Raw genomic sequence first — 17749 nt, 5'->3', positions numbered from 1 at the left:
TTGTAGGTTCTTAATGAGTATGATATAAGCCTACTTGTGTAAAGCGCCTATCACTTGCTGGCTATAAAACAGCTGTTCAATAAACACTAGCTGTCTCTCCCCAACATCTTTTTCTGTACTGTATGTACACAGTCTAATGCTATGGAATGAATCATGCTTTTGCCTCGAGATTCTAGGAAAGAATAGCTTTTCCTTGGGTAAGGTCAGTGTATGTCAAATACTGTCCCAGAAACCTGAGCTGCATCTCTTAACCTTTACCAGTTTATAAAAAATCTCCTTGGATTGCCAAAATGAACTGGGATATTTACCGGCTCACATGAAGCATGAGTTATCAGGTTAATTTAAGAGCTTAAGCTTCAGAGGACATTTCTTGGTTGGATTAGAAACATCTCTACCAACCACCAGAAGTTCTTATAGCATTACCTGGCTCTATAATTAGACACTCCTAGGCGTAGTGTGGGGGGTGGGGGAGGGGAATTAACAAGGTAACAATAAAATTAACAGTAAAGATTGCTCTTCTGATGGATGCAAAAGTTGATATTCCTTTCAAGGCTGCAGGAAGCTCTGGTTGATTCTGAATGACAATGTCTGCTTGTAAGAAGATGTAATGTAAATGCCCACCATCCACTGTGTGCTCAAAAGCCATTCGTTAGTTATGAAAATTGGATCCTGGTTGATCTGGGGATTTCCTGAACAATATCCATAAAGAAAAAACAACTTTTTGATTAAGTAAATTAAGAAGTGAGACATATATTTAATTTCAGAGAATATTTATTTAGAGACACTTAGCACACATTTAAAAATGATGGAGCTAATTACAAATCAATCCCTTCTCATTAAATTAGGTTTTGAAGGACCTTTACTTGAAATCCTCTTGTTAACAGTTAGACAGTAGTCTTCCTTTTAGCCATTTCATTGATCACCATGGAATTAACCCCTCAAATTAGTCTGGATCAGTGTGGATTTAGATTATTCCACAAAAGTTGGTCTACAGGCATGATAGACATGGCAAAAGAAATTAACACTTCAAAACACTACCAATTTAGTGACCTACTTTGAGGGAAGATTAACCTATAGTGAGGATGTGAAACTAAATTAAATTCCAGTTAAATACAAATATTTTTCTTCACACACTGAGTCATCCGATTCAGACCCTGCAGGGTGCAGTGTTACCTTGCTTGGTGAACTGCATAATTATTTATAGATTTTCTCAATATTAAGCTTACCCCTTATCTAACTTTACACAGGCAGTCTAGTTAGGGACTCTTACAGAGATACCCTGCTGCATAATGTGGTCCCACATGGTAGGTCAGGGCCCAGCTGCCCCTTTTTCCATTCTTTGTTGGTGGTTTGAAAATATCAGGACAATAACTGCATGGCACATTGGCTTTATAATTTCTAATCTAATGTCTCTACAGGGGGCTCTAATTCCACATAACACATATAAAACAAAGAGATAAATGTTACTTATTATTGAGAATGGAGATTCAAGGACCTATTGTGAAGCTTTGTACTTATAGATGAAATTCTAAAACTAGGCTATAAAAAGAAGTCATTTCTTGATGAAGTATTAATGATAATTAAGAAGACTTCAGGAGCCTAAAATACTTAACACTCAGTCATTTCCATTTGAAGCATTTCAAGAATATGAACTAATGGAATGCAAATTGTATTTCTCATAGGGTACAATATTGGTTTTACAATGAAAGTGATTCAGTGTTAATTGAGTAAAATCTTTAAGTTTTTAAAAGCAACAATTTGTGTGTATGTGTGTCAACGGAATAATGTTTGACTTAGATGATGCATATGGTTGACTTTAGGCCAATTAGACTTGTTTCTCTTGCTTAAGAATAGAGGGAGAGAAAAACTGCATAGAAACACACTAGTGAAAACTTCTTTCTTACTGTTCAATGTACAAATAAATAGGAAAAGAGAAGGAAGTGATAATGGTGTCATGTAAGAGAAGGCCTCCTGGAGCCAGACAGAGCCAGACAGAGCCAGATAAAGTACAGATTAGGTTGCCTGTCTCTTTGAAGGCCATAATGCTACCCTAAAGATAACCCGAAGGAAATTCCTTTGGATAACTAGCAGGCATAAAAGACTGACGGACAGATGCCAGAATGTCAATGTATCAGTTTGCAATTAGAACTAGGGCAATCACATGGGACTAGAATACTCTACTGGCTTGATTAGCATATTCTCTCTATATAGTCAAGCTACATGGGGAACTAAATTATAATCAGGAAGATGCTATTTGAGAGTAGAATCTGAACAAAAGGAGGTAAATGAAATAAATATGGAATGGCCTCACTCTAAAGAGGCTTATCACACCCCTCTCATGAAGTGAAAGGTTTGCCAGTGGTGCCAGAAATCAATAAAGTCCATCAGCTATCATCACCTCCATCCATCTCCATAGGAGGGATAGCCGTGCCATATAGATTGGAAATACCTGATGGCTGAAGGCTGTCTTTCTCTGCCTTGCAGAGGTTTGATACTGCTAACAGCTGCCTCTATGACTCTTTCTTTTTATTTCTATGCTGACTAACTGCCTTTCTCATGGACACAGTCCTTTTGAATGTATGCGTGTGTGTTCATGTATATATGTTTGCATGCGTGTATGTGTGTGTGCATGCACACGTGTGTATAACTGAATTAGAGTGAAACCCGACTGTATGGCCTATGAGCCATCCTGTCGCTTTCTAGTGACTGCTTATCTTTTTTCTGATCCATTACTTGTTGCTGTTACAATTTACTTTTCCACGGAGAAGTCCATTTTACTTATTTCCAAGTTCCTTGAGAGACATCTCTGTATAACCTTCTTATACTTACTAGGAAACGTTATTACACACTTTCCTCTCACCAAAAACATAGATCAATGGCCTTGGCATAACAATTCTCACAACTAACGAAATTGTTCTCCCTCTTCAAGTACTGAAGTCTTTTTAGTAGTGCTAAGCAAATTCCCATTTGATGGTGCAATGATTTAGTAGAATGAATGATTTGAATTATCTGTGGTTGTAACTATCTGTTGAATGGTTTATGGTGTCTGAGCACCACCCATATAAATCCTATATGAGTCATCATATGAGCTGACACAGAGCATCAGGGAAGGCAAATTTGAGATTTCTTCCCAAACTTAGGCTCCATATTCTCTCCACTTAGTCTTTGTCTTGATTTGTTTTAGATATTATGATGTAAGCATTATAACATTATTGTGAAAGTAAAAAAAAATGCGTCTATCGTCTTATTGCACATAAAAGAAAAATGGAGAGTTTTAACCAGTGAAAACAAATTATCCCATCTAATTTTTGTCACAAACTGTGCTCCTGGGATTTAAAAGCATCCGCTGGACAATGCTAAGGAACACTGCATGAGTGAGGGCTCGGCGCAGTGCTTTCAATTACCTCATGAAGTTTGCTTTAAGAGGAGTAACTCTGCTTTCTAAATTCTATTAAAAAATCAATTTGGTTTCTAAAACAGTACTCTAATTTAAAAATTTCTCAAGACATTAGTCAACCCCTTTGCTAATAACTGATTCCTTATGGGCAATATCAGCACATTAGAGGCTACCTTATTGAAACCACAAGGCTGGCTGGCAGCAGAGTGCTTTCTAGCATTACCTCTGGTTTAGCAGACAGAGTCCTGGACCAGGAGTCAAGAGATCTAGGTTTTAATCCTGACTAACTGTGTGATTTCAAATCATTTAAGCCTTAGCTATTGGCTTCTATTATGGGTTGAATTATGTCCCCTCAAAATTCATATGTTGTAGTCCTAAGCCACAGTACCTCAGAATATGACCTTATTGGAGATATGGCCTGTACCGAGGTAATCAAGTTAAAAACGAGGTCATTAGGGGTGGGTCTTAGTCTAATATGACTGGTATCCTTCTAAGAAGGGGAAATTTGGATACAGACATGTATACAGGGAAAATACTATGCGAATATAAAAATAGTCATCTACAAGCCAAGAACAGAGGCGTGGATCAGATCTTTCCTTCAAAGCCCTCAGAAGGGACTGGTCCTGCCAACAACTTGATTTCTCACCTCCAGAATTTTGAAGGAATACGTTTCTGAGGTTTACGCCACTCAGTTTGTAGTACTTTGTTAAAGCAGCCCTAGCAAATTAATACAGCCTTTTACGCCAAAGGGGATAATAAAATCCTTCCATAACAGCTCTCCAGACCCTTATTATTTCTCTTCCTCATTAATGAAATTATTCTTCTATCTGTGCTGTTGCAATGATATTTCTGAAATACAGATTTGATCTTGTCAATGTCCTGCTTAAAGACCTTCCATGAACCACCTACAGAGTAAATAGGATTCACACCCCCATATATAGCACATGGGGCCTTTCAGGGTCTGCTGCAAAGCTCCCTTTTCAGCTAGCCTCTCGATCCCTAAATGTCATTGTTGTCCACTTCCTCCCTGGACAGTCCTGCCCTTTCCTTTAGTTCGGGAGATCAAGACCCAGTGCAAGGGAATTGTGGGAACAGACCTCTGGACAGTTTTGGAGAAGAAGAAAAGGGAGAAAAGATGGGAAATGAGAAGAAGAAAGAAAAAATGGTAAATCACATAGTTTCTGTGTAAAAATTTGCTGTTTAATGTTTTAGTCCAAACAATATGAATTTGAAGGTTTGTATATTCAGACTTTTTGTTTTGTCTGGTATTGCCAAAATTTTTCCAAACTTCCAGTGGCATAGGTGGCTGTCTTTTAAAATATTTCTTGGAGTTAAAATTGCAGGATTTCCTATACGAAGGCAGATACCTTAACGAAGCCTTTCTGTATTCCCAGGTGAGACTAGTCAGCTTTGCTCAGCATTGACATAGTGCACTGTCAAATCTTCTTTTCTGTCATGCATTACATGAGGCAAACATAGTTGTATACCTCACAAGACTGCGAGCTATTTGAGGTCAAGGGCTGCGTCTTAATTATTTCTTCCAGTTTACCATACCTAGCACAGTACTTGACACTTGGTAGATAACAAACAAAACAAAACAAACAAATGAGGTGTCTTGAGTGACTTTGAGTTTGGTTTAGGTCTTGATTTTTTTCTCTTAAATTTGCATTGTTTCTCCTCCAGAAATATTTTGGTCAAAGTGTGAGACAATGTAAAGCTATCAATTTATACCTTTTTAGAAAGAGAGTATACATGATTTTTAAAAAAAAATTAAAGTTACAATATGCTATTGTCATATACCAGCTTGACACTCCAAAACTGCTTGGAGGAATCAAAAGCTACCTTTAAATATAGTAGTCCCTGCTACTGCTCACCTATGGGGATGTTCACAAGAGAAGCGGCCCAACTGCATGTCAACCCCTGCCTTTTGGGGACTCATATTTGAAACCACTTTTGTTTTCTTTTTTCAAGCAGCTCTGAAGGTTTCACGTTCAGTTGCCACCTGTGGATGACTGCCCACTCTTTGAGATGCCCTTTATCACCACCATAAGCCAGGGTACTACATAGTGAATTTTGTTTACACCATCCCAAACACCTTCCAAATCCATGCAGCCATTCTTCTGTGATTCAATAAGCAACATAGATAGAAACTTGATTTTAATAGATGAAGATGATAACCAGAAAGTACTTAGGAAGAGAAATAGCTTTTTTCACAGTCTTGCAAGTCCTTTATATTTAGCATTTTGTGACAATGCATTTGGACTTTAGGAGACCCAATTAATACGTAATTAAATCAAAACTGAAAAGACTATCAGCAGCAAAAAGGACTTGGGGAACAGGCCAGAGGATAAGGTTGGAGGAGATAAAAGGGTGGAGGCAGTAAATGGAAAAGAGAAAGACAAAAATGGCCAGGCTTGTAATTCACTCAAGTCCCGTGTACACATTTCTTGACTGTTCAAATGAAAATTGAATTATGGGGAGTTTTTATATTGAAGTAAAACCCCTCCAAACCTTAGCAGCTTAATTGGTAGCTTTAAAAAAATTGTAAAGGTTTTAAAATTACAATTCCAAATTCTATGAAACAGAGCTATTTTAGTGCTTCTAGACCCTATTATTTTAAGTTTTAACATTTTTTCCTGAACTAAGTGTGGAAGATGAAGGGAAAATAATTTGGCTCCTGGGTCAGCCTTGGCATTCTTCACCTTGCCCAGATGTATATGATTACATTTTCTATTATGCGAGCCATGGGGACATATGGTATTTTCATCAAAAAGTGATGAAAGAAAACATCTTTAGGAAAGTTCAAAATATTGCCTAACTTAGGAAACAAGCTTTTTTTCTGCTTGGCTACCTGGCAGTGTAAGTGTAGTATGTGTGTATAGAGTGTTGAGGGACGGGGTACGGTTGGAGAAAAAGCATGCAAACAAATAAACCAGAAATATGTAACATAAAATATGGTCAAATTCTAGATTGTTCATGATTTATACAAAAAATAGGAAAAAAAGAAATGAGTGATATGTGTAGAAACTGATAAATTTTATTTCTGAAAAACTCTGGCAAATGGTCAAGATACTTGCTAAAAAGTAAGACTACACGCTCATTTTCCAGTGTTTCCGGACTTAACTCTTGATTAACTGGAAAGTAGCCTGAAGACTACACAGCTGTTCTCCCATCTGCTCTTTGGGCAAAAGTTGGGCTTCAATTTCCTCCTCTACCTAATGAGTTAGGAATATAAAATGGAAGCAACTAGGAGGTCCCACAGTGAAGTTTGAGTTCAGTCTTGACTACCCATAGTACTGTCTGAGTTGAGCACCCAGGATGTAAATTTTGGTCAGATGAAGGATCACTAAGTTCTCATAAAATGTTTGTTCTCTTTTCAGGGTTTTAGTGTATGCCGGAATCAACATCCATACTCATATTCTAAGAACTACAAAGCATGGGATTTTGTTAATCAAAACATCTAAATAATTAAGTGAGAAGAGGACAGTATTAAGAATATTTTAACCACACATTTTTTTGTTTTATTTGGTCTCTCTACAACCAGGAGTATTTTTTTTCCCGAAAGTGAAATGCAACTAAAAGTTGTATCAATGTAGTATCCATTTAACAAAGTTGTCTGAGACCAAAGAAGTGATGATCTCATTTTCTAGGAAATAGTCTTATTTGAGAACACATTTTAAAGGATGATGCTAAAGCTGTTTCTCAAGGAAGAGTTAGTGTCAAGGCATTAAATAGGAAATTTATCTTGATATGAAAGTATTCAAGAAATCCAGAATATTTGCTTTGAAATCAAATGTTTTCCTACAAAGGAGACAGTCATTAAGTACAAGAATGTGGCTGAAGAAATATTTATCTTGGCAATTATAATTATGCTCTTATGTTAGCTATGAACACCAGGCACGCTATCGTTTGCATTTATTTATTATAATCATCTAATTTAAAAATCTATTTCCAGTACTTTGATATGCAGGAGCCATTTCTAAATAGAGTGTTGGGTCTTTCAAATGGAAATACATTTCTCATGTGCAAACCACTCTGTTCCATTGCTCGTGAAATGACAAAGTAATTAGAAATCCAGCCCAACACAAATATTAGAATGTGCATCAAAGTACTTACTTCAGATGAACGTGTTCTCAGGAATATTTTCCATCTTTGCTTTTAAATAGTTTTTCTTTCTTAAGAAGCAAAATGCTAAAAAATAAATAACTTTGGGTAGAAATAGATAAACAATGTCCCCAGAAATGTAGAAAGGGTTGAAAACTTTTTGGGAAAAAAATGCAGATTTAAAGATAATAACCAAAAAATAAAACTCATCATCATAATAGAGAAAAATAATTTTCAAGAGTAAACACAAGAGGCATAAGTGAATTCAATAGTAATAAAATTGCACTGAAAAAACAATAGCATATTCTGTGTTCATCATATATTTATCTTTAATGTATTGAATTCTAGCAATAGTCCCTTCTTTAGTACTTTTGCAAGATGCTATGCTCTTGCACTCTGAACCTATATGTTTGAGTTAATTTCTTGCTGATAACAAGTAATGCTCATATGCATATATAGGTCCCTTGCACTGGTCTTATTAATTAATGCATAGAAATGTTGCATCTGTTTTGATATAATCATAATTTTGAAACCACGGGCTCCTGATTATGGCTCACTTTTCTATTCAAGCACCCTTTTTAAATTAGTGATAAAATTCTCAGTGCCATTCCTTTTGCATATCTCTGTTCAAGGCACAAAATATGAAACAGTTCAAAATATGGAAGTTTAGTAAGAGCCACTCTTTATATGAAACATTCTGCAAACCATATGAAAGGCAAAACGTCAGTGAACATATATATTTATTTGAATACATATTTATATATAAATACATATTTATATATTGAATATATATCATAATTAAATATTTATTAATTACATTGACATAAAATTAAATATACATTAAATTAAGTTTTAATATGTTAAATTGTATATATTAAATTTCTAAAGCAATTAGATCATTAATAAATCAAAAAGCCCTTTTTTGTGTGTGTGAGGAAGAGTGGCCCTGACCTAACATCTGTTGCCAATCTTCCTCTATTTTATTGGGATGCCACCACAGCATGGCTTGATGAGCAGTGCTAGGTCTGCACCTGGGATCCAAACCTGTGAATCCTGGGCCACCAAGGCGGAGCACACCAACTTAACCACTACACCACCGGGCCAGCCCCTAAAAACCATCTTTTAATGCTTACTGTTCTCACTTCTTTATAGTGTTTGCTTTAATTTACCAGCTCCTCCTACGTGAAGCGCTGGCTTCTGTGACATTAGAACCCTTCTGTCTTCTTGTCACCATTCATTGCTCCCTCTTTCGTGAGGCACAGCATGCGCAGTTCAGCTCTTCTTTTCTCTGACAGCTCTGCTCAGTCTGTCTCCATTACCTTGGTAGCTTCTTTTCCTCTCCTTCTCTGACCTGTTCATGTCCTAACGGTCCAAGCCTTGCTCTCTTTACTTTCACACAACTCTCTCTTCCTTCATAATCTCAAGACTGCTATTACCAGCTCTAAACTGGTAACTATCAACTCATTTTTTAACTATAGTAGAGCACAGCAAACTTTTTCTGTAAAGAGCCAGATAGTAGAGAATTGAGCTTTTGCAAGCCACTTGCTCTCTTTCACAACTATTCAACGCTGCTGTTGTAGCACAAATGTAAACATAGACAACATACGAACAGATGAGCATGGCTGTGTTGCAATAAACACTGGAATTTGAATTTCGTGCAACTTTCACACGTGATAATACAGGTTATGGCTAAATTCATATGTTGAAGTCCTAACTCCTAGTACTTCAGAATGTGACTGTATTTGGAAATAGATTCTTGAAACAGGTAATTAAATTAAAATGAGATCATTATTGTGCGTCCTAATCCACTATCACTGGTGCCCTTATGTCTTAAATTTGTTTTGTGTTTGTTTGTTTGATTTAGAAGAGGAAATGTGGACAGACAGAGATAAAAGGAAGACCGTGCGGAGACACCAGGAGAAGACAGCCGTCTACCAGCCAGGGAGAGAGGCCTGGGAGGGAACCACCCCTGCTGACACCTTGCAGACACCTTGGACTTCCAGCCTCCAGAACTGTGAGAAAATAAATTTCTGCTGTTTAAGCCCCCCAGTCTGTGGTCCTTCTTTATGGCAGTCCTAGAAAACTCATACAACACATGATTGTTGTTTTGATTTTTTTCAACCACTTAAATATGACAAAACTATTCTTAGCTCACAGGATGTACAAAAACAAGCGATGGGCCAGACTGGACCTGATCTGGAGTACCTTTCAAGCTTCATTTTATAAAACTGACTACTACATCCTTAATTCCTAGCTTCCTCAAACTCAACCTGTCCCAAGTAATTTGATCATAACTTGGCTCATACCTTCTCTTCCTTTGTGTTTCCTGCCTTGTCAAGTAGAACCACCACCTATTTAGTCACCCAAACCTTAAACCTGATAGTTATCCAAGAGTCTTCCTTTTCCTTCATTTCTCACATCTAATAAGGGACCAATTTTCACTCATTTTACTTCTTAATATTTCCTTGTCTATGTGACATCTTCTATCACTTAATCTATTATAATACTGTGCAAATTTGTCCTCATCTATAATCTTACTGTCCATGTTGCTACCAGAGAGATTGTCTAAAATCTAAATCTAATGATATTGCTCCTCTGCTTTAAACCTTTTAAAGCTTCTCTGATACCTAAAACCTAAGCTTCTGAATAGGACACACATTATTTTCCATGAGGTCTTACTTCATCAAATTCATTCCTTCATGTACTCCTCTTTCAACAATTCAAGTGAAATACTTGCCATTTCCAAGAAGGTGGATGAAGTTACCTACCTCCCTACCTTTATTTATGCTTTTTTCTTTGCAACACTTCCCTTCTCCCTCTTTACCTGAAGGATATTTGTTCCTTGATGATGGGAACTATTTTTCATCTTTAGCTCTTACACAAGGCTTAACAAAAGGTAGGTTATTCATAAATACATTAATTAATGAACTGTGATCAAACAGCTGTGTGAGTGGTGATAACATATATATATTCACACACACATATATGTGTGACACTAATGGGTGTGTATATGTGTGTGTGTTTATGTATATAAATTTATGCACACAAAATCTCTGCTTTCTGGCCCAGCCAGCAATGACATAGCAGGCGTGACAATTTTTGGAGCTGGGTTGAAAGACAACTGGACTCCAAAGAGTTTGGATCCAGAACCCTATCAATTCAGGAAGCATCTGGAGGAGCTGCTGTCCCTGTCCATTTCCTGCTGTCTCCCTCCTCTGTAGCTTTGCTTAGGCCATCTGCCTGTACCAGGCATGCACTGCCTTCTGTTTCCAATTGTCTAAGCCCTACATATCTTTCAAGGCTCCGTTCAGATCTGCCTTCCTTCAGGGATCCCGCAGTCTTTTGCCCCTATTTCAGGATTTACTGACTATTCCCTTCTCTCTTCTAACATATACTATTCCACTGTTTAGTACTAACTTTTAAAATTCCCTTCTGATTCTGAGACCTGTCTTCTTTTTCCCTGTAAAAGATTTGTTAATGGCCATCTCAGCACATAACCCAGTCCCAAGCACCACGTAGGCGATGGAAGGACCAGGGGCAGAAAGACTCCTTTGTTTGGATCTCTTGTACAGCTCTGAGACGCTACCTGTATTGCACACATGAATTTTAATACTTTGGGGGTCTCTGAACTGTTTGAGAAACCAGAAGACAGTTCCCCTTGCCTCAGAAAAGAACATAAATATAGACACACACATACCACCTACCCCCACAATTTTGCGTGTAGTTTTAATGATTCATCAACCCCAGTTTATCAGACTGTAAGTTCCTTTGCCTGCAGAAAATGTGGTTTATTTCTCAACAGTTAACACAGTACCTAGCTGCTCAACAAATCTTGTCTGAATCAAACAGAACCAAACTCCAGCCTTCACTAGACTGTATTTCCTGTATTTGTATTCCACGTGGTACTTAACACAGTGTCTTGGCCATAATAGTAATTTAATAAATATTTGTTGAATCGAATTGAATTCTGCTTTCTTTGTATCTCAGAGAAACACCAATTACAGTGGTATCAGTAGATGGGGCTAAATAAATATTTAGAATGACTCTTTCAACACTTAATCTTATTGTTTTAACATTCTACAGACTCGAATCCACTAAATTAAGTATATTAGTCTTAATAGATACACTCAATCTTTTTTCATGAAGTGTTTAAATTTTAAAGCATTTTAGGTGTAAAGAAACAAAGTAGAATTCTTTCCTCCTTTTATAAATGTCACTACATTCTATTTTGAGAATAATGTGAATAAGGACCAGGTCTGAGAATTCTAAAATAAATCATTTCTACCAGGGAAGGAAAAGTAGGAAGTACCTTTTTCTTCCACAATCAACCCAAATGTCTTAACACTTAAAACAGATTCTCTTCTGCTTGGGTAGCAATCCTGTTCTTAGCAGTTTTTGGAATAACGAACAACCCTCTTCATAATGACAGAAGTTTGAGCCTTAAAAATAAAATAAATAATTAAAAAGGAGAAGGGAGAGCTGACTGATTGGAACGACACCAAATTTTTATTTTCTATGGCATTTGTAGCTGCGAGAAGTGACACAATTTGTGTCAGTCTAGGAACTCGAGGTAACCAAACATAAATTGTAATTGACCAAATTAAAGTCAGAAGAATTGTAATTAGTTCATTAAATAAATGATGTGGAGAATTTCCCAACTTAGCGGTGAGGTACAAAACAAAAGACCATCTATTCAATAGAAAACAAGATGAAAAAGGATAAAATGAAAATAAAAACCTCACTTCCTCTTCAAAGAAAGCAAAGACAAGACAATGGAAAGCAACATTAAAAAAGGAAGATTCAATTAGCAAGGAAGAGGAAAAGGAGAGAAATCCAAGTGGGATTCTCTGGGAGGGAAAAGAACGTGATGAGAGTTTAGACCATAATCTATAAATAGCCTTTTATTTTATAAGTCCTTCTTGTGATGCATAGATTACACCGTGAGCCTCCCTTGTCCTTAATATGTACGGTCTCACGGCACGCACCTTTTAAGTCAATCTGCAATAGTAAGCACAAAGAACTAGGTCTGGAAAATGACTGGGGCTTTTCCCTTTCAAAAACCAAGAAGAAAATTGATGAGGAGAGAATCTGGGAACATTGCACAAATTGTCAGGAGGGCACAGAAGGGATCAGTCTTCGTAGACTATGAAATAATTCGGAGAAATAGTATGCCCTGCTTCCTCTACCTTACCGTGTGAGGAATAATTTAATTACCCTCCTATAATGAGCCTTCCTCCACATAACACAGGCGACCACGTTCCCTGTCATTCTCCACAAACGTGTCAGGTCTCATGCTCCGTTTGTCCCTTCTCCCGCTTTGTTCTGATTTCCAACTCTATAAAATGCTGGTGGTGGTGGAAGGGGGCTGAGGATGAAAAAGCAGACTGTGTGAGGGGACAGGTTTTATCATTAATTCTTTGATGTTTTGTTGTATTTTCAAAGACTCCTTTCCATAACATTTCCAAACACTTGAATTGAAGAAACAGTCTTTGAAATCCTATACCAAACACAACACTCTCTTTCAGTTTTTTAGCAGGACAAAAAATGGGCATCATCACAGTTGGCACTTCTCTAGAATATTCTTTGTTACTGGCCATTACGATTTTTTTTTCTTTTTTAGACAAGAACTGTTATTTTTAAAGATGAATTAAAACAGATCTTGAGATGCCTGGGATGGGGATGGGTTGCACACATCTGCATTCTTAGCCCTCTCTTCCCATCTGGCCGGGAGAAGTGGGGTGGCTGAGGAAAAAGCACTCATCCGTGGCTTGATGGGCATGGTCAATGGATTTCCCCTCCTGTCAGACAAGTTTCAAGACATTTAAGAATCTATGCCATCTTTTTTTAGGAAGATTAAATATATCACGTCTCCCTTCAGTCACTTATGTTGAGAATCACTGTCACCTGTACATTTATTCTAGTCAGAAAGATCTTATAGAGTTTTGTTTTTAGTATTTTTATTAGAAAAGAAATGTGCTGTATTTTAAAAATTAAAAAATACATAATCTACAATCCCCATTGACATTTTTTTTACTGTATATCGTTTTGTGGTCTCACTGAGCTTTTTAAAACGTCCATGGAAACAATGATTTAACATAAAGTAATGTGTGCCAATAAGAGACATTGCATTTCTCTAAGGAATGTCTTCCCTGTTCTTCAGAATAAAATACATTCATTCTAAGAGTCGTTTTCTAGATTCAATACCCCTGCTTTCATTATCTAAACTTCTTTCACTGACCATAAAAAAATGTTGTTTTCTACATTTCTGTCTTTGGCATTTTTGTCATATTTCATATACTCTCTCTGGGGAATCTCATTCTGTACCATAATTTAAAATCTTTTCTTTGTATCAACAGCTCCCAAATCTATACCTCCAGCACAGAACTCACTCTTCAGCTCTAAAACTATAGGACATATCCACCTGCTTGTTCAGCATGTTCTTAAAGAAGGTCATTATTTCCTGGTGACCTAATCTAGACCAGCTCATTCTCCCAGATTTCATCTCTCAATTAAGGTATCACAATTGACCTGGGTGTCATTTTTAACACTTTCCTCTCTTGTGCAATTTCCTTTCCTCTCTGCCTCACACAGTGATATCCAAAGATTCATCGAATCCTGTTAATTTTCCTTCTGATATGTCTCTCAAAGTCATGCCATCATTGCCATTCCCGCTGCTAGGTTCTATTAGAGTGTCTTGCCATCTCTTGCCCAGACTATTGTAAGCACATTCCAAATATTTTCTGTGCTCAATATAATCTGTACATGTTTCTAAAATTTTCATTCTAAAATGAAGATATGATCGTCTCATTCCTTTCAATACAGTTTTTGGATATATCCTTTTAAGTTCCTTTTAGATCTGACCTCTGCCTACCAATTCAGACTCATCTCTTACCACTTATTGCCTCACTTAATTCTACTGGAAATAGTTCCACATCAAATAAAATACCTGTGTATTTTAACAGCTCATATCAAAGTTACCTTGTTTTCATTGTGTATATGAACCACAATGTATTTTAGTAGTCCTCATGATAAATATCTTTAATTTTTACTATTGTAAACAACACTGCAAAGACCATCCTTTTACATATACCCCTACACATTTTCATACTATGTGATTATCTCCTTAAGATAAATTCTAAGCCCCAGGCCCACAGGGTGGATGCAAAGTGGGTCAGATGACAACTGCACATATAGAGAGTTGCACTGGAGGAAAGGAACCCCGATGTTACTGAACCTGGATCTTTCAAAATGTATGAGAAACAGCCCGCTCTTTGCCCTGGAGGGAGACGTTATCTTTATTATACTGGACAGCAATCAAGCTCTCCGTTTGTTGGAGAGAGACATTATCTTCCAAGATTGTAAGCAAGCTTACTCTTTGCTCTGGATGGAAACACTATCTCTATCCTTCAAAGCTGTTTGCTAGACAAACATCTTTGAGAAGGTAGTCTGGAACGAAGGATAGTCAATGCCTCACTTTTCAAGACAAGCAGAATGTGAGAGACCCATGGATAGTTGTCTCCCAACAATACACAGTCCTTGTTTCTGAACCATCTTGGCTTCTGGCAAATTTTACCATGAGTATGTGACTCCATGAGCCCCTCTGATTGATCTGACCAACAGAGGGCGAGATCAAATCCTTTCAATTTGTCTCATACAGAATTTAATTAAGGTTGATATCAATAGGACTTCAAGCAGCAGGATGAGGCTAACCTCCAGGGCTGACCTCAGCCGTTGTCCCTAGCTTCCCATGCCCAACCAGCTGAACACATCCCATAAAACAATGGCCCACCTTAGAAAGCCAGGTGGCTTTCTTCTTAAGTCTCTGTTTTGACTTTTCCACTAGACCTGAGGCGTCAATCCAGGTATCTGGCTGCATGGAAGAAATCTAGGGCAAAATCTGTCATCCATAACAACCCTGACCAGAAGTGTCACTAATCACTTCAGCTGATGTCAGGGACAAATTTCATGCCATTTTTTTTTTCCAATTAGATGATTCCCATCATAGAGGCCTCCAAGGTACACATAATAATGAAATTCCAGTAACTTCCCCAAGTAACCAAGGATGACCTCATGACCTCACTTTGGAGAGATCTCCATAGTTGTCTGAGGACAAAATGATCTACCGGTAGTGTTTCCCTGAACACTCAAAGTTCTTCTTACGACCACCCTTCAGGTGCAAGTCAGTGTATTTTTGGAAGGGAGGCAAGGTAATGACTGACCTCAACATAGAGTATAGTCCTATGGGTGCACATGGTGTCTGCAGAAAGAACCTACTGTTTCCAATTGTTGGTCCCCATCAGTAACACCTCCATCAACTGGGAGCACAGTTTAACAATAATCAAATATGGCCTGCCACTGGCTGGCAGCCCTTAGGATTCCAAGTTCTGTTTGAATTATTGAATCTTGTTCTCAGGCAGTTCCTCCAACCTGTCAAGTTTGTCCACAGCACCAGCCAGATGGCACTCATCTGCCCCATGGAATGACTGATAAGTACAGCAATGAAGAAAGGCACGATATCCCAAAGTGTTGACAGATGTTTTGTGTGCTTGGTAGATGAGCCACAACCATAATTGTCAATTAGGTTCCAGAAAAGAGCAATCGAATTATGGTCAGGCTCATCTGACAGGGTATGGCAGATCTAGCAATCACATTATATTCAAGCTGTTTGCAATGGCTTGAGAAAGCCACACAGGGCATTTTCTTTCATGAATAAAGCTGCAGGACTGATTCTGAAAAACAGAAATCATTAACGCCTTCTCTGTCTTATACCTTCTAGGGTCTGAGGTGTTCCTTCCCCAGGGGACAGGGATGTTTCCCCTCTACCACCACAAAAATCTGTGTATAGCTATAACTTCACCTTTTCTCCAGTCATTCCCTACTCATATCCAGAACTTTCATACAAAAGGGTCATGTGAAAGAGGAACATGGCTATTTTTATTACACTTACTGAAACCCATTATGTCCCCTAATGTGACACACATTGGCCATTGTAGGGAGCTTCTCCAAGCAATGCACTCAACTTAGTGGTTAACATCCTTATGTTCTAGGATCATGTCAATCCAACAAGATAAGCCAGGTGGCTGACCAGAATTAAGCTAAAATTCATTAGGTCCCATTTTGGCTGGGTTGCCACAAGGAAGGTGTACCAACCAGGCCATCCTGGGGTTGCTTTTAGGCACAAGAAAAATGCCCAGTAATCATCGTGCCCAGGAATGTCCCAGAATTCCAAATTTTCAAAATAGGTCTACATACTGCTCTCCTCATTTTTCCTGGTCATTATTATCATTATCCAGGAAGTGACCAAGGGAGGCAGATCCGTTTCCGTAGAAAGCCATAACAGTGACCAAACTGTTTGGACCAGGATGAGGTGAGGGAATTAGAGTCAGAGCTTCTGAAGTCAGAGTTTATGAGGCTGTTCCAATACTCAGTAATACCAGATAATTGTGAATGGTAGAGTACATGGAAGATCACCAAAGTCTTGACTATCAACCTCTTGTTCACTGGCTGTTGTGATTAAAGGTGCGTGATTGTCAAACTGCAAATGGACTGGAAAGCTAAGAACCTGACACCTATTAGTGGCCAGAGTTGGCTCATTGGACTGGAACAGTAACACCATAGTCTGAAAAAGTATCAATGGTGGTGAGGCACCATCAATAACCATGAGAGGGTGTTAAAGGCCAGATGTAGCCACTCCGCCAGGAAGAGGCCTACAATTTGCCAGACTATAGTTTTCCAAGTGACAAACCAAACATCGAGGCATTGGTAACAGCCCATGAATCCATAAAACTATAACTAGGTTCATCAAGGGCAGTAATGGCTAGAGCTATGAGAACTGTCTTGAGCTTTGCCCACTGACAGGAGCAACCACAGTCGTTTTGGTTCTGTATAGCTGGCACTGAGGTTGAAGAGCCACGGCAATGCAGTGAACACTGCCATATTTTTGCTCCGCTGAATCATTCGATGAAATAGGCCCAGATATTTAGGAGAACATCTGTGAATTCAGGGCCCCATTTAGTCAACAGCTTTGCTTCAAGCTGTAGAGATGACAGAAAGAGATGGGTTAGGAAGTATCTTGTGTGTCCAACTAGCTCTTCTCCAGATGTGGCTTTTCCTGATCAAAAAATCCTCTTGGACATTATGAACATTCACAATACCACCATTTGAAATATCAATATTTATTATATGTTCAGCAAGGAAAACTAGGACAACAATATATTGAATTAACCCAAAGGGTCTCACCTACAAAGT

This window comes from Equus przewalskii, chromosome 4 (genome assembly GCF_037783145.1).
Source record: "Equus przewalskii isolate Varuska chromosome 4, EquPr2, whole genome shotgun sequence".
In the NCBI taxonomy this organism is placed as follows: domain Eukaryota; kingdom Metazoa; phylum Chordata; class Mammalia; order Perissodactyla; family Equidae; genus Equus; species Equus przewalskii.
The sequence above is the reverse complement of the archived record's forward strand: the minus strand, read 5'-3'. Positions refer to the sequence as shown.